Source organism: Podarcis erhardii (genome assembly GCF_964252035.2).
Source record: "Podarcis erhardii genome assembly, chromosome: 8".
In the NCBI taxonomy this organism is placed as follows: Eukaryota; Metazoa; Chordata; class Lepidosauria; order Squamata; family Lacertidae; genus Podarcis; species Podarcis erhardii.
Genome location: NC_138499.1, coordinates 65,433,701 through 65,458,363, shown reverse-complemented (window position 1 = coordinate 65,458,363; position 24,663 = coordinate 65,433,701). Strand labels below are relative to the sequence as shown.

General features: G+C 45.3%; 1 protein-coding gene and 2 long non-coding RNA genes across 14 annotated transcripts in view; 2 read left to right on the top strand and 1 right to left on the bottom strand.

Moving 5' to 3' along the window:
* LOC309348104 overlaps nt 1–24,663 on the top strand; it is a 436,068-nt gene that overhangs the window by 354,626 nt on the left and 56,779 nt on the right. The gene's annotated exons all lie outside the window — the stretch shown is intronic.
* The window catches only part of RREB1 (ras responsive element binding protein 1), a 126,760-nt gene that overhangs the window by 79,403 nt on the left and 22,694 nt on the right, over nt 1–24,663 (bottom strand). The gene's annotated exons all lie outside the window — the stretch shown is intronic.
* LOC309348148 lies at nt 9,318–17,023 on the top strand. The gene is made up of 3 exons (XR_014159236.1): nt 9,318–9,590; nt 10,303–10,459; nt 15,950–17,023. It is a non-coding gene; the product is annotated as an uncharacterized lncRNA (long non-coding RNA).

Sequence of the window (24,663 nt, the reverse complement as noted above, 5' to 3'; positions counted from 1 at the left end):
AATGTTTAGTGAATAAGTAAATTATTCGCCTTTCTAAACAGTTTATCTTTTATTTTAATTTAAGAAACAAACACTTGTAGAGAGCTTTCAAGTGTTCTGCAGGCATTATCTAGCTGCCAACCTTGCAAACAACCCTGTAATGCAAATTAGGATTAACATCCCTCAACATGCAGATGGCGGAACAGAGAGAGACTAAACTGACTGACTTGCCTTTGGGCCACCTTCTGAGTTCATAAAGGTAAAGGGACCCCTGACCATTAGGTCCAGTCACGGACGACTCGGGGTTGCGGCGCTCATCTCGCTTTATTGGCCGAGGGAGCCGGCATTTGTCCGCAGACAGCTTCCGGGTCATGTGGCCGCTTCTGGCGAACCAGAGCAGCGCACGGAAACGCCATTTACCTTCCCGCCAGAGCGGTACCTACCGTATTTTTTGCACCATAACACTCACTTTTTTCCTCCTAGAAAGTAAGGGGAAATGTCTGTGCGTGTTATGGAGCGAATGCCTACGGATGGCGGGGGGATCTGCTGCAGTAGTGAGCAGAGGATCCATGGTTCCCCTTCCTTCCCTCCTCCATGGCTCGCTTTGAAACAGCAAAGCGGGAAAAGAGCCGCTGAGTGGGGAGGAGAGAGGGACAGAGAGCCTGCTTGCTTTAAAGGAGCAAAGCGGGAGAGGAGAGGAGCCGCTTACACAAGTGTAAGCGTCTCCTGTCCGGTTGGCTCCTTTAAAGCAAGCAGGCTCTCTGTCCCTCTCTCCTCCCCACTCAGCTGGCTAAATAGCAGCAAAGTTTTTCAGGGAGGGAGAGAAGCAGAGCCTACTTGCTTCTCCTCTTATACCCCTCTTCTGCATTATTAACAGCATCCTTCTCCACCCACCCCACGCGTGTTCCTTGTCCCTTGAGTGATTTTCCTTCCCTCCCTACTTAAAACGTGGTTACAAAGCACGGATCCACATGGATCCTCAGGATTTTTGCACTGGGTCACCCCAGATTCACCATCAGATCATAGCACGTCCATGGCTACAGCTTGCACCCAAAAAATCACGCACCGACTGTTGCCTGGGGCCGCAGTGGTGCAAAAAAGTGGTTACAAAGCATGGATCCACATGGATCTTCAGGATTTTTGCATTGGGCTACCCCAAACTCACCATCAGATCACATGTCTGTGGCCACAGAATGAACCACAAAAATCATACATCCACTGTTTCGTTTAGAATATTTTTTTTTCTTGTTTTCTTCCTCTAAAAACTATGTGCGTGTTATGGTCGGGTGCATGTTATAGAGCGAAAAATACGGTATTTATCTACTTGCACTTTAACGTGTCGCAGGGATTCGAACCACCGACCTTCTGATCAGCAAGCCCTAGGCTCTGTGGTTTAACCCACAGCACCACCCGCGTCCTGCTCTGAGTTCATAGCATGGGCAAAATTCAAAGGGCTTCCCAGTTTGCAGTGGTTATGCTACACCACCTGTTCACCAGGAGAGTTACCACTGATCCAACAACTTGCAGGGTTAAGAATTGTAACAACTCTAGAACAGGACATGGCAAGCATCAGATAACTTTTAGCAAGTTCTTTCCCTTTGCAAAAGCTAACAGGTATCAACCCCATTGTTGCACAGTGATCCAATTTTTTCTTAACTAGCTTGGGGAAAATGCTAACGTGCAGCTAACAGCTGCTTTGTAATTGTGCCAGGACTCAATTGTCCTTTCCATAGCACCTTAAAAGCCAAGAGGCAACTGGAAACTAATAGCAGGCAGACAATAACAATAAATTCTTAAGCCAGGTGCAGTTTATAATCAGCCGCTGAAGCTCAGAACCCCAATCATTAATGTTGTGGGATGGAACTCGATTCAAGAACTGCACAGGCCAATTTTTCCCCCTTTTCGTTCTCGTGAATTCCCTCAATCAAGGAATGAAATTCTCCAATTCTCTTTTGAGTGCTTCCCCCAAGTGCTTACAACTAGACATTGCTTCAAGAAACATTCGCACAGACTTTAATTACAAAGCAGCTAGAACACATTCAATGTAATAAAAAACACGGAATACAAGGGCAGCTCAAATTAATTTAGCTTCCTCTTATAATCTTTGTTTTGTGAATGTACTACCACGGTTTTAGGGGTGTTTAATGGGGGGGGGGGTAGAACAAACTGTTTTCCATTTGGAAGAGTGACCTTCCAACCTTGACGTGTGATGTTAACACAGGAACAGGGATGTGTGTGAAATTGATCTATATTAAAATCCAGGGTCACGTGGCACAAACAGAGTCTGCATATCGTCAAACAGCGTAGCTTCAACTCAAAACCCGCATACAGTGGTACCTCAGGTTAAGTACTTAATTCGTTCCGGAGGTCCGTACTTAACCTGAAACTGTCTCTTAACCTGAAGCACCACTTTAGCTAATGGGGCCTCCTGCTGCTGCCGCTCCGCCAGAGCACAATTTCTGTTCTCATCCTGAAGCAAAGTTCTTAACCTGAAGCACTATTTCTGGGTTAGCGGAGTCTGTAACCTGAAGCGTATGTAACCTGAGGTACCACTGTATTATACAGGCAGCCATACTGTTATTAGTATGTTTTATACTGGTCTGTCAATCAAGAGACATTTACATTCAGTAAGTGCATTTTTATTCCTCATCATGACAGGCTTGACAGTCTGAGCCACCCCAAAAGAATAGAGAACATTTTCAGTGACAGCCACTATAAGCCAAGTGTGAGGGAGGAGATGAAGCTTAGGAGACCAGGTGCAAAGGACCACAAGGCTTTCAGAGTTGCAAAGGAGGGAATTTCAAGAGGTGTATCTTGTGAGAATGAGAAGAATCCTTCCTGTTGATGTTTGTACCTGGGTCTTCCAGACGATCATTCCCTTCCTCCTCGTATCACATTTTGCCTGGCTTTCTCCATCACCACTTGCCTAAAAATAGTCCCATTTGGTAGCAACCAAGCTGGGCTCAGAACCAAACTATTTGGTTTTTAAAGAAGATAAAGACAAATTCATGGCGGATAAAGCTATCCATAGCTACATCATGTCTATGATCTGCCTCCACAGTCAGTAATGCTTCTGAATACCAGTTGCTAGAAACCACAGGAGGAGCGAGAGCTCTTGTGCTTTGGTCCTGCTTATAGGCTTCTTCCCATTGGGGCATCTAGTTGGCCACTGTGAGAACAGGATGCTGGACCAGACTAATCCAGCAGGCTCTACACATTTTCTTAACTATTTGCACTCTTCTGCCACTTGCACACCCACATGACTGTTGGGAAATGGGTAAGAAAACTGTTGAAGAGCAGCACACAGGACCAGGAGGAAGCAGGTGGAGGTGTGGAATCCCCAGGTTGCTACAAACACAGGGAGACTGCTGACACCCTGCCAATGTGAACTCCTTTACCTTTAACAGCAGTGCTGGAGTGGGGATTTCTGCAGTTGCAGCTCTTCTCAGCCCTCCATGAGAAGCTGCACTGGCTGAAAATCACACTCCTACACCTCGCTGAAAGGCACAAAAGCACCAACTGTGAGGGGTAGGGCTGAAGCCAGTGTTGGAAACTCAGGTATATAAGCTAAGCGACAAATGGCTCCTTAAACCAGGGTTACAGTCGCCAAAACAGAATGCCTAGGTGCCATTTTGGGGCCAGGCAGCTCAAAAGTCATATTTTTTCAATACGACTTTTTGGTTCCTGAAATTCATTCCGATTGTGCAGATAAAATATAACAGAATTCAACAGGATGTGTTGCTAGTGTGTGAAAACAGTAAAGATCCAAAGATCCCCTGGCATGTACCTCCAGATGGAGGCGCCATCCTGGTGCCCAGCGGCAGAGGAAGCCGCTCAGGCGCCCAGGGTGGAGTGCCCAGGGATGCGGCAAGCCGCCCATAGGAGCCATTCTACAGCTGGGAAGGAGGCAGCACGCAGACAGTTTGGGCAGTGTGGAGCCTGCGTGCGCCCAAACCACCACGTCTCTCCCAGGAGAGACGTGTGGCTCGGACACGCTGCAGACCCCGCAGTGAGTGCCACCTGGCAGTTTGTCACCCCCCTCCGTGGTGACACCTGGGGTGGACCGCACCCACCGCACCCCCCTTCCTCCGCCCCTGCATCTTCACTTGGTGATAAGTGGACAACAGCCAGACACAAAATGCACCTAGTGTCTGGCGAATTTCGAATGCTGGCTGAGTCTATTAGCAGCATAACTGCCAACATCCCACTGATCAAAATTGGGACGCTCAGGGGTTTTTTGTCCCGCACTCTCATGGCAACCAGCTGATTCACTCAATTGCGCAAGACCAAAAAATAAGCATCTTTTGATCTGGTGCTAGCCGATTTGTGCAAGAACAAAAAAACCGAGCATCTTTTGGTCTGGCGGGACAGCACAAGACCAAAAACCAGGACATTCCAGGATCTAATCAGAAGCCAGGATGGCATCTGTAATTCTGGGAGGTCCCACTCAAATCAGGACAGTTGAGGAGTATGTAGCTGGAGGTCTTTGCAGTGTGGAATCCTTGAGGTCAGAGAGTCAGGGCTTGACTGAGAGACGCTTGAACCTAGAATGCCATCAAACCCGCCCCCGCCCCCCCCCAAAAAAAAACACCAATTGGCTGATCAGGCAAAAGGCCCCCTGTATTTAGAAAAGTCCTGGCCAATCCAGAGGTTTCCTACAGACTGCCAACTGCAGGGGCCATTGCTTTGGAGCCATTCTGCACCTAAAGGAGGCTCCAAGTCCTGAGAACTAGATACTTGTCCACAGAAGCTCACTAGACCTAGCTCAAGCCTCCTTCCCCAACATTGTCTCTCTCTTTGCATCGAGTAAACCTATCTCCCCACCCCAAAAATAATCAATGCTATTCGAATGAGAGCCTCTAAAAATTCTTGTTCTTCTACTAGTGCTCAAGCCCTAATAATTAAATGAGCATTTAGAGGCAGGAAAGGAAGGATGTGTTTACATGCATATCTGTTACACCAGACTGCTCCTTTACTTCATCTGTTTGTTAAACTGGCCGTTTTGCTTTAAGAGAATCCGCAGAAGAAGACGACGACAGTGGAGGAGGATTTGGAAGATCTTCTGGAAAAGGCTAAGACGTTGGAGGATGTTGTGCGCACAAAGATGCAGCTATTAAAGAGACCACAGTGCCCTCATTTAGTCCAGCAAATAGGAAAGTGGTTATTCTGTTCTGCAGCAGCTTTAGTAAGTTCTCAAACAAAGAAGCTTGATGAAGGCAGACAGAGAGGGACTTATCAGCTTAGGAAATGGGAAGGATGCTCCAATTAACTACCAAGCAGTCAGACGTAATTCACTCTGATGAGGCCAATGAGAGAAGACAAGATGGAGAAAATTCGTGGCCCAGCCACTTATACAACACTCAAAACATTCCCCTGCTGGCGGTTAAGCTGCCCACTCTTTTCTACAACTTTCCCCAACTACGTCAAGAGGTCATAGGTACGCTGATCATCCTAGGGAAACAATCCATGGGAGAGTTGTTCTTGTACAAGCCCTAGTGACACAAATCTGTTTCCATTGCTTCGACTCCATCTCTACTAGAGGAAAATTCACCTGCTGAGAGTCCTGCATGTCAGAACTGCAGTTGAAAGGCAGCGGACCCCTCCTAGCAACAAGATCCCGTGAATCTAGTGTGTAGCAATGGCAAACTAGCAATGGCAGCTTGAGCCAGGATCCTGCTCTTTTCTGATGCCGTTTCTACCCAAGGAAGTGTGCACAAAAATATTATTTCACATTAAAAAGGCATGCATAGTTAAGTGTTTTTAGGGTTGGAATGCAATCGGATTCATTAAAAAATGTGTATTTCACAGGAAGGATACATTAAATTGTGTGCATTTTGCATACAGATTTTTCATGTGCTGTTTCATTATGTCCACAAAGAACAGGGACAAAATGGAGCTACAAGTGAGTGCCAGTGAAACTGACACAGAACAGACTTAAGCTAGTTGTGTATTCTGACTTGTCATAGACACACTATAATATTGTATTCATCTGATACTGGAAAAACAATTGTTTATTACAGGCAGTGACCATTTTGCGCACATCTGACACACAATGGCCGACACATGCACCACTTTTGGCCCCCAACAGGGGCAGAATGGGACAAAATGACCCGGATACGCAATCCCTGTGCAAACAGGAAGTTGCCTATATTATTATTTATTAAATTGTATGCTGTCCTCCATCTGAAGATCCCACAGCAAAGAGACATGGGTTAAATAAAAAGTTGAAAAGCCTCAAACTCATCAGCTCTCATGGTACAAGAATAGGCCTTGTGACTCTTCCACTTAAAATCTGTTGTTTGATCTGGATTTAAAGTAATTGTTACTAGTCACAGGGATACTTCAACCTCAGTACAGATCATTGCTCTGTATTAAAAAAAAACAAAAAAAACAGTTCCCTTTCTCTTCTGTCTGTTTAGCATTATAGCCAGTGTAAAGGCCCCATTTAAAAATTACACCATGTGCAAGAAGTGCTATGCAGTGAGCTGCGTGCCTATAGTGGCTCACCACAACGATCAGGCAGTTTTCCACATGTCACCTCAAACTGTCATAAAGTTAGGCTCACATCATCATCTGCATGGGGAAAACACTTCACCATAAAATGGCTCACCATGTATCAGCAGCCTAATCTAGAGTGGTCAGCCCATGGCAGCTGTATAACCTCACCCTAAGCTAGTCATGACGTAAGCCTGAGAGTATTTCAAGTTAGCCAGTTTCAGCAAAGAAGTACTTATCTGGAAAATGCCAGCCCTGAACCATTTCACTCTTCACTGTATATCTATGGAGATTATCAATCAATCAGTCATCCAATTTGCATGCCACCTTTCCAAAATTAAAGCCATGCTCAAGGCAGCTTACACGCCACACAAAAAATTGCATCACTACAAGCATAACAAAAGTAGCCATAAACAATAAACAAGACGTCAAAAACACACACAATCAAACTGAACAATTCCCACATAAATAATGAGATACAAAATAAAGATACAAAAAAAAATTAAAACCATCAACAACCCACCCCAACAAAAACCCTTAAACAAGACCCAAATCCATGAGCCTGTTCAGCACTCCGCTTTTGTAGCTGGAGTCAGTCAGAGCCCCACTTGCCCAGGCCAGGTGGGAAAAGGCCTACAAGATTGGGAGCAGACCTTCCAGGACTCATAGCAAAGGTGGGGTCTACCAACCCCAACAAACCACCCTTGCTTTGCATCCTATTCAGAAAGTCCCATTTCCCCTTTGCGCCCAAAGAGCCCCACAAAAACAAATAAGGAAATGATTAGTAGAGAATGGGAAAAGGTGCAGTCATGATAAATATCATGTGTTATTTCATATTCCAGGAAGGCCAGCTCCAGACCTTTACGGAAGTGCGAGGTGCTCCCCACACACTGCCCACTATCTGCATATACTAACACATATGTATTATATATACAGGGCTGCTCCTCAACTGGTGTGCTCTGCATAGATAAGATCTGATGAAGTGGCCGTGGAAGCCTGCCTTGCCTGCCATACAGTGGTGCCCCGCAAGACGAATGCCTCGCAAGACGAAAAACTCGCTAGACGAAAGGGTTTTCCGTTTTTCGAGGTGCTTCGCAAGACGAATTTCCCTATGGGCTTGCTTCGCAAGATGAAAACGTCTTGCAGGTTTGCTTCCTTTTTCGTAAAACCGTTAATACCCGGGGAATCCGCGCTCCGCAAGACGAAAAAATTGCAAGACGAAGCAACTCGCGGAACGAATTATTTTCGTCTTGCGAGGCACCACTGTACTGTCCATTGTCAGGAATCTGGAGAGTATCGCGAAGGAGGGCCTAGAGTTTAGGATCACAACTCAGTCAACAAGAGCCTGAAACTCTTAATCTCAGGGTTATGGGTCTGAGCCCCACGCTGGGCAAAAGATTCCTGCATTGCAAGGGGTTGGAACAAGACGACCCGCGTAGTCCCTTCCAACTCCACAATTCTGGCAACCGCAGCAGCCTTTTGGAAGCTCCAGTCAGTGATGGGTCACCTGCTGGTCTGCAGGCCTCATCAAGATGCCAGACTCTGCTAACCTTTGACAGCAAACATGCATTCCCAGTGCTAGCATACATCTAGGGCAACACAGCATCCTTTTAAAAAGCACTGCTGACATCTCCGCTTGCTGGAAAACCAATGAGTGTGTGTCCTGGCAACCCAGGGTACATTAGTGTGTGCCCTTTTAAAATGTGTTGGGGAGATTACTGGGTTGTTCTTGTTTTTATTTTGTATTATGCTTTTTTCCTAAAAAAAAATGTTTAGGGGTACTCTCATTTTCTTACTCATTTTGAAATACTGCCCCTCAATGAGGCCAAACTTAGATTCACAACATGTTTAGGGGTATGCGTACCCCCGCATTCCCCCAGAAAAAAGCACTGCTATTATGTGTCTTGTGTGATTTCTTTTTTTGTGGTTTCATATTGCAAACTTCTCTGGGACCTGTGGGTATAGGGCGGTATACAGTGGTACCTCGGGTTACAGATGCTTCAGGTTACAGACGCTTCAGGTTAAAGAGTCCGCTAACCCAGAAATAGTACCTCAGGCGGCACAGCAGCAGCGGGAGGCCCATTAGCTAAAGTGGTGCTTCAGGTGAAGAACAGTTTCAGGTTAAGAACGGACCTCCGGAACGAATTAAGTTCTTAACCTGAGGTAAAGCTAAGGGGGCCCCTGACCATTAGGTCCAGTCGTGACCGACTCTGGGATTGCAGCACTCATCTCGCTTTATTGGCCGAGGGAGCCGGCGTACAGCTTCCGGGCCATGTGGCCAGCATGACTAAGCCGCTTCTGGCGAACCAGAGCAGAGCACAGAAACGCCGTTTACCTTCCCGCCGGAGTGGTACCTATTTATCTACTTGCACTTTGGCATGCTTTTGATCTGCTAGGTTGGCAGGAGCTGGGACCAAGCAACAGGAGCTCACCCCATCGCGGGGATTCGAACCACCAACCTTCTGATCGGCAAGTCCTAGGCTCTGTGGTTTAACCCACAGCGCCACCCGTGTCCCAACTAACCCGAGGTACCACTGTACAAATATATGGTGGTGGTGGTGGTGATGCAAGCATGCTTTGTATTCCTGAAGAACCTACATCACAGTCGAATACTGGAGCAAGCAGAATCCCAGGCTATATATGGTATGCTTATCCAACGATCTGACATAAAGAGGTTACCAAAAAAAGGGGAAAAAATACAACGGTGAGCAGAAGTCTCAGTTCAGATCCAGAGTTTTCTGACGACCTGCCATCAGCCACCAAATGGCTTCACATCATTCCTTGCAGGCATGCGAGCCGAGGGTTCTTGAGAAGCCTCTCGAAAGCAAGAAGTTCCACTCTGCTGTACCAAAGAGCAGCTATCTGCAGAGCTCTCCACAGTTGCTGGCTCGGCTCCACCCCTGCCTACTGCTGCTGCTGCTGCCCCTCCTCTCTGCCCCATTCACAAAGCAACCCCATAGAGGGCACGAAAGTACATACAGCAAAGAATGCTGCCTGTTCCAAAGGTTGACGAGCACCGACAAGTGCGCCATCGACTTTCTTTAAGGAACAGCTGGGAGCAGCCAAGAGCACCGGCGCTCTCTGCCCACCCCATGCACAGGCAGGAGAGGACCTTTGTAAGACTATTTCATAACAGATCCAAAAAAGAAAGGGGTGGTTTTTTTGGTTTTTTTGGAGGGAGGGTAGTTGTTTAAAGGGGTGGAGGAAGGAAGGTTTACTGGAGATGCCTCAGAGCAGGCAGAGCAGACTCATAACTAGATTTAGAGTCCTGCCTAACCTGTTTTGTGGTATGTACTGTTTAACTGTGCTCTTTCTTTCCTTCCCTCCCTCCCTCCTTTCTTGGCAAGAAGATCCGCAGCCCCTTTTCCTCCTCTCTCTTTCACACATTTCTAAGAGACTGCGCTGTGTTAAAGTGGCATTTCAAAAGAAGCCCATCAGACTGCCACAAATGTTTATTAAGGCATACGACTTCTATATTTTGTAGCCCTGAATTGTTCGGAGCGTTTTGCTTTCCTAAGTTCCTTTATCCCTCTTAGCCACCTCTCCTATTGCGAAAACCGAAGGTTCTCAAATAAAACACCTTTTTTCAAAGTAAACCTTTTTTTAAAACTGTACACCGCTTTGAGACTTTTTTCCCCCAGTAAGCGACAAATAAATATAACAAGTCTAGCCAGTCCGAACTTGCAAACCACCCTGCCTCCCATGCAGTAAAAGAAAACAAACTTTTCCTTTAGCATTGCAAGGGCACATGCATGTCAATGGAAGGAAGGGGAGGGGGGAAATAAGAGGTTTGCCTACATAACAAGAAACTGCTAAACTTTACCACAGGACACAGCAGCAGAGAAAAGAGGGCATTCTAGTGATGGAAAGAGGAAGATGTTCAGCAGCTGTTAAGCAGCTGACATCAATCATGGCAAGGGAGCAGTTAACAACAACAAAAAAAAACCCAACAACAACTGAGAGCAGAGAAGGAGGAACGAGGAAGGTAGGAAATAAAGAGGCTTCTCAAAGCCTAGTAACGTTATTTGAATGCACTTCAGAGATGCTCAGTGCAAAAGCTGAGCTGGACAGAAAGCCAGGCACAAAGTTCTAAAAGCAAGCCTCAGTACCAGTGATGTCCAGTTCTGGGCACCACAGTTCAAGAAGGACACTGAGAAACTGGAATGTGTCCAGAGGAGGGCAACCAAAATGGTCAAAGGCCTGGAAACGATGCCTTATGAGGAACGGCTAAGGGAGCTGGGCATGTTTAGCCTGGAGAAGAGGAGGTTAAGGGGTGATATGATAGCCATGTTCAAATATATAAAAGGATGTCACATAGAGGAGGGAGAAAGGTTGTTTTCTGCTGCTCCAGAGAAGCGGACACCGAGCAATGGTTCCAAACTACAAGAAAAAAGATTCCACCTAAACATTAGGAGGAACTTCCTGACAGTAAGAGCTGTTCGACAGTGGAATTTGCTGCCAAGGAGTGTGGTGGAGTCTCCTTCTTTGGAGGTCTTTAAGCAGAGGCTTGACAACCATATGTCAGGAGTGCTCTGATGGTGTTTCCTGCTTGGCAGGGGGTTGGACTCGATGGCCCTTGTGGTCTCTTCCAACTCTATGATTCTGTGATTCTATGATTCTACCATTCAAACCCCATCAGGCTGAGGCCCAGTTTCTGAGACCCACTTTGTTACAATTCCCAGCATTACAACACAGAATCTGGAGTAACACAGCCCCACAGCTCTGCAAAGTTACCCCTTTCTCCAGGTGTGCATGGCTTCGCCAAGAGCTATTTACTGCTTGAGGCCCTTTCGCTCCTTTTATCGTTTTTTCAATGAAAAGCACGACAAGGGTCTCTTGGGATCCAGGACGCTGCTTCAGCAGTCCAAGCCCTACACAGACAGAGCTGTGTGTGTGTGTGTGTGTGTGTGTGTGTGTGTGTGTAACAAGAACTGGAAATCTTGGAAGTGAGATCCATGGTAAATCTCATAGTGGCTTAGTTCAGGCATCACCCTAAGCTGAACCATGGTTTGGAACAAATGCGTGAGCTCCTGGAAAGGAGATCACAGCAGTTTTGCTCGTCAGCAGTCATTTTACTGCCGTTCCACACTGACAGTGCCAGATGATCCAATCCTAAATCACACAATTTAGCTCTCTCTGCGCTAACCACAAGCTGTAACCAAGGTTTGCCCTGTGATTTTCTGAGTCATGGTTTGTTGGCTTAGCACAGCAGCAAAACTAGGAGGGAGGAATGAACTGACCATTATTGCCTCTTCCAGAGCCCACAAGCCAGTCCGGCTAAACCATCATTTGGCTTAGCATAACAACAGGGAACAGGCCATACATCAGCTGCTTTAACACTGTACCCTCAAAGTGCTGATACTCTACTTTGAATAAACCTGAATATTTTGGAATAAATTTTATTTCCTTGTTTCAAAGAAGAATCTACTTAAACATTGTGCTGAGCCAATGCAATACCCCAAACCGACAGGGTCAATGCAGCCCTATGAAACCCTCCCTCAAGATAATTTCCTCACATCAGTCTGAATTTGGGCCTTGGCTACAACAGTTTAACAGCTTCCATTCTGGAAAACTTTTAATTTTGTATATCTTCTCCTGATGCTGCACATACCAAATTATAACACGCAGTTTCCAGTGGCAAGGTGACAAGGACATTTGTGGACCCCTGCTCTGCAAAAAAGAGGCAAAAGAGAACAAGACTTCTGCGTCTTTCAATGGTTGCAGGGGTTGGAATTCCTATAGTGACCACTCCTCTCGTTGTTGTATGAGATGGTGAACATACTGAAACTTCCTCCATCCAGCTCTTTAAAACAAGCAGTGTCCTGATGTTGTGTTTGAAGACTTTTCTCATCAATAAGAATGCACACAAGCTGAATAAGAACAATGAGGGACAGCATTTTTTTTAATTTTCCCAGTCGCCCCACTGCCCCTCCTTGATTGGATATCCAGATTAAGTAAGGGAGATGGTGTTTGCAACTAAAATAATAATAATAATAATAATTCCAGCCCACCCAAATAACTACTACCTCCACTTGTGTTCTGTTTCCTGTTCTGCAAAGCCACCCAAAGCACTGGCATCATAAGCCTCAAGCGCCTCTTGCAAATGTTCCAATACCTACAGTGACAGCCAAGCCAGAGAGGTTGAAATATAGCGCTGTCAACCTTGCCAGTTGGGCTAGGCAGCGCCTTCTCTGCTCTAAGGTGGGGCATAGCAGGTGCTTATTATTAATCAATGTGTCATTCGGAGGGACCTCTGCAAATCTGCAAGGGATCATTAAGACAAGCCCCAAAATATACAGAAAACAAGAAACATTACAGCCATCACCACCTGAGCATGTCCGCTAAATAACAATTTTGCAGTTCTCATCTGCACTGCTGCATTTATTGATGATTGATTGATTGATTGATTGATTGATTGATTGATTATGTCTGCATCTGGGGAGGAAAAGGTGCATCACTCTTTTTACAGATGGAAAGGGATAAAAAAGAACTCAACCGACAGAAGACAAAATGATGTTGCTTCAAACACACCCAAGAAATCTGGTTTGTGCAAAAGACCTTCTGCAGACCAAACTGGACCCAAGCAGAGTAGGACGCAGCCAGTTATATCGAACAGTTGTGCTTCCAGCAACAAACAGGGCATTCATAAAAACTGGAAGAGCCTCTGTTCTGGGGCTTTAAGTTCTGCAAATGAAACAATCCACTGCTGACGCTTTTCAGAGGGAGTGCTTAAAAAAAAAAGTGTTTTGGGGGGGAGGGAGGGAGATGCCTCAGCTGCAGAAAATGTTATATGCAGAATATCAATTAAAAATAAACACACATGCGGCGCTGAAAATGAATGAGAGCTACTGTTGAGCATTGTCACTCATTACTGAAAAGGTTGCCCCAAGGCAAAATGAACAGTATAATAGAAAATATATGGAAAGCTGGGGTTGGGGAGGAGGAACGGCAAAGAGGAGGCTGAGTGAGGGGGGGCGGGGAGACAGACTACACATTATGCGCTTTATAAGTAAAACAGGAAAATAAGGCATTTTGACACTCCAGCATACAGATTTTGCATTTTCATCAACTAAACAGGAGCACCTAGTTTGCTTTCCTAATAGCAGCTACACCATTTCCACACTTGCACCAGAAAAAGGAAACATCTGGTTCTAACTGCCATTGTAGTCCAACCCCTTATAAATGTTTCAATGAGTTCTGAGCTATTCAGCCAGAGGCTTTTTACACCAAACAGTATCCCTTTAGTGGTACCAGGGTGATAAAGAACCCCAGTCCATACATCCAACAGGTAGACCATGCCTTCTGCCTAGATGGCAGAACAGCAGTTTGCAGATCCCACACCTTAATGGTTACTCTTGCTTGAGACAAAACCAGCTGAGCTCAGAATACCTCAGTTATGTCAATGTTTGATCAGTATGTGAAGCCACCAAGCAAGCTGGAGGTCGAGGGGTTGCAGGAGGAGAAACAGGAACAGAGAAACAAGAATTACAAACCATTTATATGTGCAAGGTTCTGTCCCATTTTAGGAGAACGGTCCACATGTGACCTTCATAATTGACCAAGAGGGTATTTCAAGGCTGTCCTTGGAGTGGGGAAGGGGTGTCCCTGTTATTTTGCAAATGCTTCTCCACAAATCTTCTCCTGGGTTACATTGGGAGTTGAAACAGTAGGTAAAATAGTTTATTTTCCAACCAAGTTGTGTCTCTAGCCTTCACAAACCTCCCTGAAGAGACCAACAGGTATCTTACATCATCTGCAGGCATCCCAAATTTAACTGGTTTGTACTCTCAACTCCAAAACCAGGGTCCCCCTTTTCAATGTGGAAAAGAATATTCAGAGGTGTTCTATTTTTCCTGAACAATGCCAGGCTGTCAATTCCACAGCAAGATGAACCTCCTCTTCCTGGCAACATATAGGAAATGCACAGTTTTTTCTAACAAGATAACAACCCCCCAAATTATTAAGTTCTATACAGGTACTCTTTGAGAACATTTTGGTCCCACGGACTAGTTTTAAGGAGTAACAGGTGCACTCAAGCAGAGGACAGGAAGGACATTGCCTTTTTCCTGATAAGAAAAGCACAAGGAAATCTTTGGAACGTATTTATTAAGAGAGAGAAAGAAGTAGCAGTGTTAGTAGTAAAAAGTTAAAGATGGGATTGGTCAGGGTTTGGAAGATGCTACTCCCCACCTGTTTGAAAAGCTGCGGTGCTCCTTTTCTAAACTACATTTAGAAGACAACCACACGCAAGCAAAACTTAAAATTCTGTTGTTGTTCTTCTAAGGGCTCGGCATATTTCGCATAGTATTCTTGACACCAGTCCTATAAGGTAGACCAGCATTTTCCCCCTACTGCAGGTTGGGGGCAGAGGTTGAGACATATCAACTTGCCTAAAGTTTCCGTGTGAGCTTATAGAGCAGGTGAGATTTGAGCAGAGGCTTGCCTGGTTCCTATTTTATTATCCTCTGGAGGCTTGGAGAAGACTTATTTCCCCAATTTTTTAAGATAACAATCTTAATCCTGCTGCTTCATGCTGGCATGGTGCCAGCATCCAGCACGATGGGGGGAAAGGCCAAGGGCTGGTACCAGATCAGCTAATGCAACTCTGCTGGGTGGCAGCTACGGCAAGCAGAAATCCATCCCCTTGGCATGGGTGCCGCCTTGTTAACGGCACTGGCACCCCTACACACAGAAAGAGAGTATATACATACACCACACTTGGGGCTGACAGTCTTAGCAGTGGCGCCAGCCAAGTACATGTGGGTAGGCCATTAAGGGCGCAATCTGGTTCTAGCTGCACTGAGCAGGGCTTTGGGCCTGACCAGGGTGCATGTGCTAGCTGGCACCACACAGTTTATGATGCCAGTTCCACCAACGACGTATGCATGTCAAAGGGCAATGTCAGTGTCCTTAACAGGGTGGTGCCAGGAAATAAATGCAGACTGCGTGGGGCCAGAGCTCTGCTTGCCACCATGGGCTGCACCCACTAGCTATTAAGGAACCTCAGGGATGCACACACCACAAGCGACTTACCTAGGGGGCCAACAGAGCCCTCGTATTATAATTTCCGCTTCTAAACCTAGCTTTTTGCTAGATTGGCTTGTTCATTTTCATAGCATTTGCTGTTATGTCGAAGTGAACTAACCCTGTCAGAATCAGGAAAGAGCTCAAAAACACCCCAGATCATGGACACCGCAACACAGCAACTGCAGGGGTTTTTTGCTGAGAAAAATACTGTTTGAATTAAATTATCATGAGCATGGCCAGCATCTTGGGGATTCTGATGCTCTCAAAAGAAAACTTTTAAACTCTTCCCTGTTCCCTCCTGGTTTCGAGTTCATCAGTTAAAACGTCGATAATGTTTAAGTATCCGAAACAGTAGGGTAGCTGTGTTTGTAAGCCATGCGAAGGCTGCAATTGCAATACCGCCTTCTCAACGTAATCTCTCTCCACTCCCCTCTCGGTCCCTTTCCAGAGCTACAGGCATGAAGATGCAGGCCAAAGTACAAGCAAGGGAAATTAGCCAACCGGAGCTGCTGCGGAGGCTCACCTCCTCCCTAACCCCATGTGGCATCTCTGGACCAATCAACAATCTCCACCCAGCTGTTCAGCTCTGCTCCCCGCACCCAATGACTGACAGCAGTGCACTGTTACTGCAGAAGGTGTCATCCATCACTGGAGAAAGAGAGCTTTTCAGTGTACCAGAAACTTTAGACATCTTAAATCCATCCTAACACCTGCATTTTCTCCTTCCACACCCTGTTCTTTTCTCTCTTTTTAAGGGGGTGGGGTGCGATTTGAATGCATGCACACATACAGATAAGAGACCCAAAAGCAGACCAAAAAAAACTTTGAAAACTTCTTGTTATAACATGGTTTTCAGCCACTGCAAAAAAAAAATAAACTCTGCATACAAACAACTTGTTAAGGATCTGAAACACCCTGCCATTGCATTGTTCGTCCAACATTGTGTAGCACACACACAACCTTACATTTGCCTCTCCTGAACCTTTAGGAGCTATGGGTGGCATGATACTGCTAAAAAACAGAAGAAAGAAATAGACCTGACAGCATATAATATATGCCCAGATGACAGAAGACTGGCTTTACTAAAGACTCACGGGCATGCAAAATGCTTATCGAATGAGGCAGCTAGTATTTCCAATGTGGAGACTCCTCTAATTTCCCTACACAGAGTCTATTTTTAATCACCAACTACATGCACCCTCGCGTGTGCATACGTGCCACAGTATAACTGAACAAGCTCAGGAGTTCAGTAGTTCTATTTCACAGTTAACTTTGTGCTTTCATGTATGAGAAGAAACGTTTCTCCCCTTTCCTTTAGAAATTTTGCAAAAAGCAGCTAAGGGCACAATCCCGCTGCCTGAGCTGAGATTCCCACATCCCCAAAGTGCAAAGTAAACAGTTTGTCAAGTACATCCCTTAATTCCTCCCATCAAGCCTGGACTTCCATCCTATCTCATAACTCTCTTAACTTATGAACAGCAACTGAAGGATTAATGACAGAGCCGGGAATTTTAACCTAGGGCTAGGGCCAGAGATTTGAAGGCATCTATAAAGTATGAGAGAAAGAGACCAGGTACAGCTCTCTCTCTCCATGTCCCATTTACTACCTTGAAAGCCTCTTACTATTTTCACGTCCAAAACTAACATCTCACAACTGCTCAGTTTGCACAAGGACAGCTATGCCTATCACGTTACGCAGTTGAGAACTCGTGTCATCTAAGCAAAGCCACAGCCAGCCCCAGAACATTTCAAATTAGAACTACGCAACACACCATCTCCCAAACTTAGGTCTAACCAGGGTTGCACACTGCCAGTGCCGATTGGTTTCATTCATGAGCAATAACATGACGCAACGGCAGCAAGGCTACAGAGCGTGCTCAGACAGAACAAAGTGACCTGCAAATCTGTTTACCCTAAATTTGTGCTTTACTTTTGAGATCAAAAAAGTTCAATCCTCATGGCACTTTACAGGAAAGACCTCTTGGGTTAAGTTACTCATTTAAAGTGGAGCAAAGCTTTGTTGGTCTAGAGAGGGCCATGCAAGTAGACTGGAGATTAATTTGCCAATATAATTTCCTAGTTATGGAACAGAATAGGCAATAACGGCTAGAATTTACTGCACGTTTATCGGGGAGCGCATTCATTTGTATGCCAAGATTTGAAAACGATACACATTTTGAAAACGGAAAAGATCAGGTCCAGTTCCAGACCATTTTTCTCCAACATTGTTGCTATCCAAAGTGGGAGATGCTAAGCACAAGACTTTCTGCAGACAGGATAGGGCCAGAAATTGGCATTATTATTTTTTTCAGTCTGGCAATAAGTTCAGGCCATAAGCTGATACAGCATATGCCCTCAAAGGACACAATTTAGAAGCACCTTCTTGATGTACAAGAATTGGCAAACATCACCCCTGACAAAAACACTTGTGTGAGACTGGATGGTTTAACTTTCTTGGACCGTTGCTCGAGCTGCATGGCCTCTCTCTACTTTTTTTTTTTAACTGCAAGTTACACCTTAAAACATGGCAGGGAAGAGTGAAACCATTCTCTCACCAATTTGCTTTCTAGCCCCTACATCCCCTTATTTAAAACCAAAAAATAGTAGTAGTAATAATAATAATAATAAAAGTCTTCCATCCTTTTGACCTTGGACTTGTTCATTTTGTCGGTGTCTTTCAGCACATTCTCTTTGCTAACTATTCCACACACTGCAAGCCCTGATAAAAGTGGTTAATGTTTACTGAAACCTGCGCATGAACTGTACTAAACCTGATAGGGAGGAAAAAAGGCAACGTTCTGCTAACAACATCTCTGACCTTTTTTATTAAAAAAAAAAAAGCTGCACACATTTTGACTTTTTAGCAAACCTTTTTCAAATAAATTGTATGTAGTTTTGGAGTGGGGGAGAGGCTGAGGAGAGAAGGGCAGGCAGAAAAAGATCAGAAAAAGTAATAAAAAAGAACGAATTTCTACACTGCATGCACAGCAGCTGACCCAAACACAAAGATGTGTACCAAACCAGCCTCTTGGGGTCCGGGGAAAGGATCCATTAAGTTTGCTTCCTACAGAAACAGAAGGAGCAGCAGCAGGGAGCAGAGAAACCAAAGATCACATCACATGTGTACAAGGTTAGCAAATAAAAGCTGTCAGAAGAAACATATTGGCATTTATTCTAAGGCAAAGGTGCAAAAGCTGTGACCCTCCAGATGTTATTGGGACTGCAACTCCCATAAGCCTCAGAAACATGGCCAATGGCCAGAGTTGCAGCCCAGCAACATCTGGGACGGCTACAGGTTACCCATCCCTGTCCCCGGACTCCTACTCAGGTGCACAGGCATGACCTAATATCCCATTAAACTCAGTGCCTGCAGTTATGCCGCTGCACATTACAACACAAGGTTTCTGTGACGGAGGCGGCATGATGCAGTTTCGCAAAGCGAGAAGCCAAAAGCCAAGGTTTGGGGGTGCCAGAATAAATCTATTACTTTGGTCCTGCCAGCCTTCAGCAGCCAACCTTCCTCAGGACATCAACAGAGCTCTCCCAAATTTTCCAGGCTATCGCTGTGCTTGCTATCATTTTGTACAGATTAGCTATCGCTTTGTGCTGCTGGTTCAATGGTTTCTTCCACACAGTCATTGTTCTGACCCAGATTTGGGGGGGGGGGGAGAGAGTGCATTGTAACCCATCACCATAATTTGATCTGATAAATTTTCCATTCTTCTTCTTCTTCTTTACACATCAAGAAGGGAAATGGAAAGAAGGCTTTTAATTATGTTAACATATTCGTGCATAAGGATTAAAACTCAATCTGAACTCTGCAAAGAGCAGCTCTTTTCTCTCTCTCTCCCCCCCCCCCACTTTTTTTGTAAAGCAAGATGCTCTCCCAGGTGTTTAAACCAACTTTCCCCTGCTCTTCCCTACACAGCAGCAACAGAAAGGCAGTCACCTTGGAAACAAACATTGCCCAGTGTTTGCAGAACAAACAATGGTACCTTTTCAGCCAGTATGAAGCAGGCAAGGCATGGGGCAGCCAAGCAATCCTGGGGCTTACGGGAGTGTTAACATATTGCATTCATTCAGAGAGTCAAAAAATAGTTCAGCACTAGAAGTGAGACTCTCTCAAAGAGTGAATCTTTGGCTGGAAACCACAGCCAGACAATCCTGTGAGGTCAGCCCAGTCTCCCAACTAGGTGGCAAACTTCGCTGCGCAGTTAAGCCTGACAATTATTTTAATTGCCTCATGGAGAAAGCAAAGCAGTTAGCTCATCCCTCCAGAGCAAACTTTGGAAAAGGAGCGAACGCATAAAATGCATAGGCGTTTGCATCCATATGTTTTATTCCACTAATTTTACAAATGCTTCCCACCAGATGACAATGTTTAGGGTTGCCGTCTCTGTGACTGAAAGGTGTTTATTATTTCCCCCTGAAAACTGGGTGCAGAATTATGGAAGAACATGCAGGCATCTCACCATGGACCCAGGTCTCAGCCTCAAAAGAATGCTGCATTCAGCAGACAAAAATGGTGATTTATAAAAAGTCACCACCTCAACCTGAATACACAAACAGAAGCAGGGCACTCAGGTCACAATGCTAATTTCAAAAAGTTGTTGGGTTTTTTAAGAGAGACTGGTCGTATGGTTCTGCACAGTAAACAACCAACAAGCTGTTAAAAACAGTAGCGCTTTAGCCTATCATAAAAAGTAAAGGTCTTATGCTTATAGGGATGCAAATGTAAAGATATCCTATGGGGGGAGAGAGAGAACTATGAGCTTGACACCCAGCGACACCACTTTGCATAGAAGGAATAAGAAGTAGCAGAGTCTGGCTGGATCAAGCCAAACGCCCTTCTAGTACAAGAATCCTGTTCAGCAGATGCTCATGGGAAGAACTCAAGCAAAACCCTAGCACAACAACATTTTCCCCAAATGTGATTCCCAACAACAACTCAGCGTTCAAAATCAGCCGAGCGCCTGGCACATTTTGCAACAGGCAAAAAACAGCCTTTTACGAGGAAGTTGAGATGTTTGGTCGCCAAGTTTGGTGCCTAACATCTCCATCTGGCTGGCTGGTGTGGGTCTTTTGGTGTTGCGGTGCTCCACAGACCACTTGCCTTGTAATCTTGGTTTTTTTATTAAAAGGGGGGGCAAAGCATAGTGTTGTGGTGACCATAACCTAGTTTTAAGGTGCCATCTGGCTCCTAGATTTTAAATCTCAGTTTCCAACAGTGCAGTGGTACTCAAAGGTCGCTGCCTCAAAGAGTGCAGGTTGAACATGGCTTTTTAAGTATCAATGGCTATTCTAGCCACCATGACTATGTCAACAACTATACACTGCACCTCTGCACCCAGCAGTTAGTATCCAGTAGTCCTTCCTCATACCAGCAGGAATATAAAAGTGTCAAAAACTGCTGGGACTCTCTTTGCACACGGTCAACTGAACTTGTCAAAGCTCAAGATGTGCGGATCATTTAATGTTTTAAGCTGTGGTGCAAGCAGTGAACTCCACACCCATAATTCTGTTCAAGCAACCAATTTAACCCGCAATTCAGTATACAAAAATATCTGACACAGAAACACAGGAGCCCTGGAAAACGATGTTAAGCTGTGTGATGCTCGCTTGGTTTCCCCTTTGGCAACCCCAGCAGCTGATCAAAAAGGAGGAAACAAAACCCTAAGACGGTTAAGGAAAAAACAGCATTCCGAGTGGACCATCGCTGTGCTTCATCGCCAGCTACAGCTCTGCCCTGAAATCCTGGCTACATTCCTGAGAACAATTACATATAGGAAACGCCTGTTTATATTAATTGCATTAAAGCAGAAGATACTACTGCTTAGCTGCCTTTATTATTGCAACCCTAGAAAGCTAAATCCTGTTCTTCCTCTCCCCCTCTTAGCAGAGCCTGAGAGGCAAAGAAGGAGTTAAAAATGTATAAAACATGGTTCACAATGACCCGTTGCTCACTTAATAACAGCGGCGCACAAAGAGAGCGCATGACTGGAAGCAGAAATGTCTCGAGGATGCTGCTCCTATGTTAACATGCTGCACCTTCTAAGGAACTTAGAAAGAAAAGGGGGGAAACTTCGGGCCTCATCCCTTTTCCACCCTCCACTCCCAGCACTATTTCTCCCTACAGAAACTTAAAGAGTAAGCAAGCTCCCCCACACAGATGAAGGAAGAGGAGATTGTGAGCTTATTCAGCAACTGCCAAGGAAGAAAGGGGTTAAGCGTGACCATCTCGCTGAGGGAAACAGAAAGAAGCAGCAGGCAGAGGTGCAGGCACAAACAAAACAAAGAGTGAAAGTTATCGGTAGCTTTCAAAAACCGCACCCACAGAAAAAAACGCCTCTCCTCCACTACAAACACAGGCAAGCAGAGCAGAACAGTTGCAGCAGAACAAATCCGTCTCTTATCTCTATCTCTCTCCCTCCCGATCACAAGTTTTCAGGACAAAACTCTTTCAGTTGCAGGGGGCTGGGGGCAGAGAGAGAGATGAGCAGCCTCGCCCACCCAACCCCTCCTGGTCTTAGTCCCCACTGCCCTTTGCTAATAAATAACATTTTAAATGAAGCCTTGGTGACCCTTCCCAGCTTCTGCCCAGCCACAGTTAAGATACTGCTGCACACAAAACAATAAACATCTGCAGCGTGTGTGTGTGTGTGTGTGTGTGTGTGTGTGTGTTATAAAACCCTTTGCCTCCCCAACACATCCCAGCCACCTCCACTCCTCTATTAAGCAACCCAAAAACTGTTGTACAAGCTTCTGGCTAAAAAGGCTTGTGTCTACCCGCTGCACGATTTTGACAGGGAATTGGCAAGCAATGTGGCATAGTCTTCCTCAAATCTGAATTATCAGAGGCACTTAGCTTCTCTTCCTTCACAAAGTGGTTCTCTTGTCATTTTTAATATTTACCTCACAAAAATATATAGTGTGAAGCCATGCTTTAAAAAGACTGCAGAGGCGATACGAAACAAATTCCTTCCAGTAGCACCTTAAAGACCAACTAAGTCAATTCTTGGTATGAGCTTTCGTGTGCATGCACACTTCTTCAGAGGCGATGTTACGGTTGCCAACTTTATTATTTTTCTCCTTTTAACCAGACCTTGGTTCAATGTCTTGATCTGCCAACATCCCTCTCTGTTCTGGGAAATCAAGTGATTTTTTTTAAAAAAAATAACAGGACAGACTATTGTTTTCTGGTCAGCTGGCAACCATAGGTGCTACACCTTTTCTCTTCAATGGCTTTCCACAAAAATCAAAAATAAAATTTAAAGACATCTTTGGCAAACCAGCATTGTCCAACTCTTACCATGCAAAAGAGCCCACAAGGTAGCATTCAATTCCATGGATGGTGTTCTTCACACCTGCAACACACCTTACCTCTCTAGATCAGTTTTGAAATTACACGTTGGAGGCAAAAGTAAAACACTCACTCCCAAAAAACCCCAAAGCACCAGTTCCGAACACACCAATTCCAATTTACTGAGCTTACAAATCAGACTGCAATTCTGTAAGAGGACACAAGGGTCAAGATCCACAATATCAGGATGGAAGCGTGCTTGGAACTGAAGCCCAGCTTGTATTATTTAAACGTGCAGAAACCCAGAAGGTAACCAACACTTCTTCCATCCTTGTTGCAGATCAATGCCAAGATGATTTCCAATTTCGATTGTGTGGTTAAAGACACAGGAGCCTTACAAGGGGGGAAAGTAGGCAAACTTACCATCTTGAGGCTGGAAAACAAACTGAAGTACACTATACTCCTATCACACAGTCATGCTCTAGTTCCTCTTCCCCCTTCCACAGTCATTTTTATGTTCCACAAAGTGAAGCAGAACTTGCAGTAGCTGCATTTGCCAGCCAACCATTTATTTTTAAAGCGGGGTGGCACACTGTTGACTAAAAGCAAAGGTCTATCAGTATAGTGCACCTCATTTACTTTATGTATATTGCTGCCAACTCATTCCAGCCAGTGTAAGTCGAGTTATCCAACTTTTCAACCAGCTCCTGCAGCTGTGCGTGTCACAGAGCAGATGACCACATCCCTCTCCATTTGGGTACCAATTTTTGAACAGATTGCTCCAGTGGAAAAAAGACACAAGCAGGCCAAGCGCTCTCCCACAGGACAGTCGGCAAGGCTAAAATGAGATGTGGCTGACCACTGTTCCCCGTGACAAATATGCAAAACTGAAAGACCACCTTTCCCAATATAAACCGCCCCCGACACTGCGTTCATCATCTGAGGTGATTTGCCGTGTGCCTCCTCCACGTGAGGTCCAGAGGGTGGCAACACAAGAAGAGGCCTTCTCTGTAGCGGCCCCCTGTTTGCGGAATGCTCTGCTCAGAGAGGTTTGCCTGGCACCTTCATTATATATACAGTCATACCTCAGGTTACAGACACTTCAGGTTTCGTTTTTTCGGGTTACGGACCACCGAAACCCAGAAGTACCGGAACGGGTTACTTCTGGGTTTCGGCAGTCACGCATGCGCAGAAGCACTAAATCGCACTTTGCACATGCACTGAATTGCAACCCGCGCATGCGCAGCAGACACGGGTTGCAAATGCTGCTGGTTGCAAACGTGCATCCCACAAGGATCTCGTTCACAACCCAAGCGTTCACTGTACAGTGGTATCTCTGGTTGCGGACAAGATCCTTTCCAGAGGTCCAGCCAGGACCCAGAGGCTTTTGCAACCGTAGAGACTGCTTCTGCGCGTGCGCACAACAGTCTACCGCTTCTGCGCATGCGCGCATGGCAAAACCCCGGAAATATGCTTCCAGGTTTGCCGTTTACGTAACCAGAGGGGGACGTAAACGGAAGTACGACTGTGTTTAAGGCACCAGGAGAAAACATTCCTCTTCAACCAGGCCTTTGGCTGATTAAGACCCTACAGCCTTTTAAATGTGTCTGTGAGAAACGGGGGCGTTACTGTTTTGCTGTTTTGTTTTATTTATTTACTTGTTTTTATTCCTGTATTTTATTCTGTGAACTGTCCTGGGATCTTATGATGAATGGGGGGAGGTATGTAAATCTAATAAATAGGTAGCAAATGCATCACTATTAAAAGCCACTACTATAACATATTCCATTGATTTTTACAAAGTTCACTTTGATCCAATGCTCAATCTTCTTCCAACATAAGCAGCTGACCAGAGTATGACA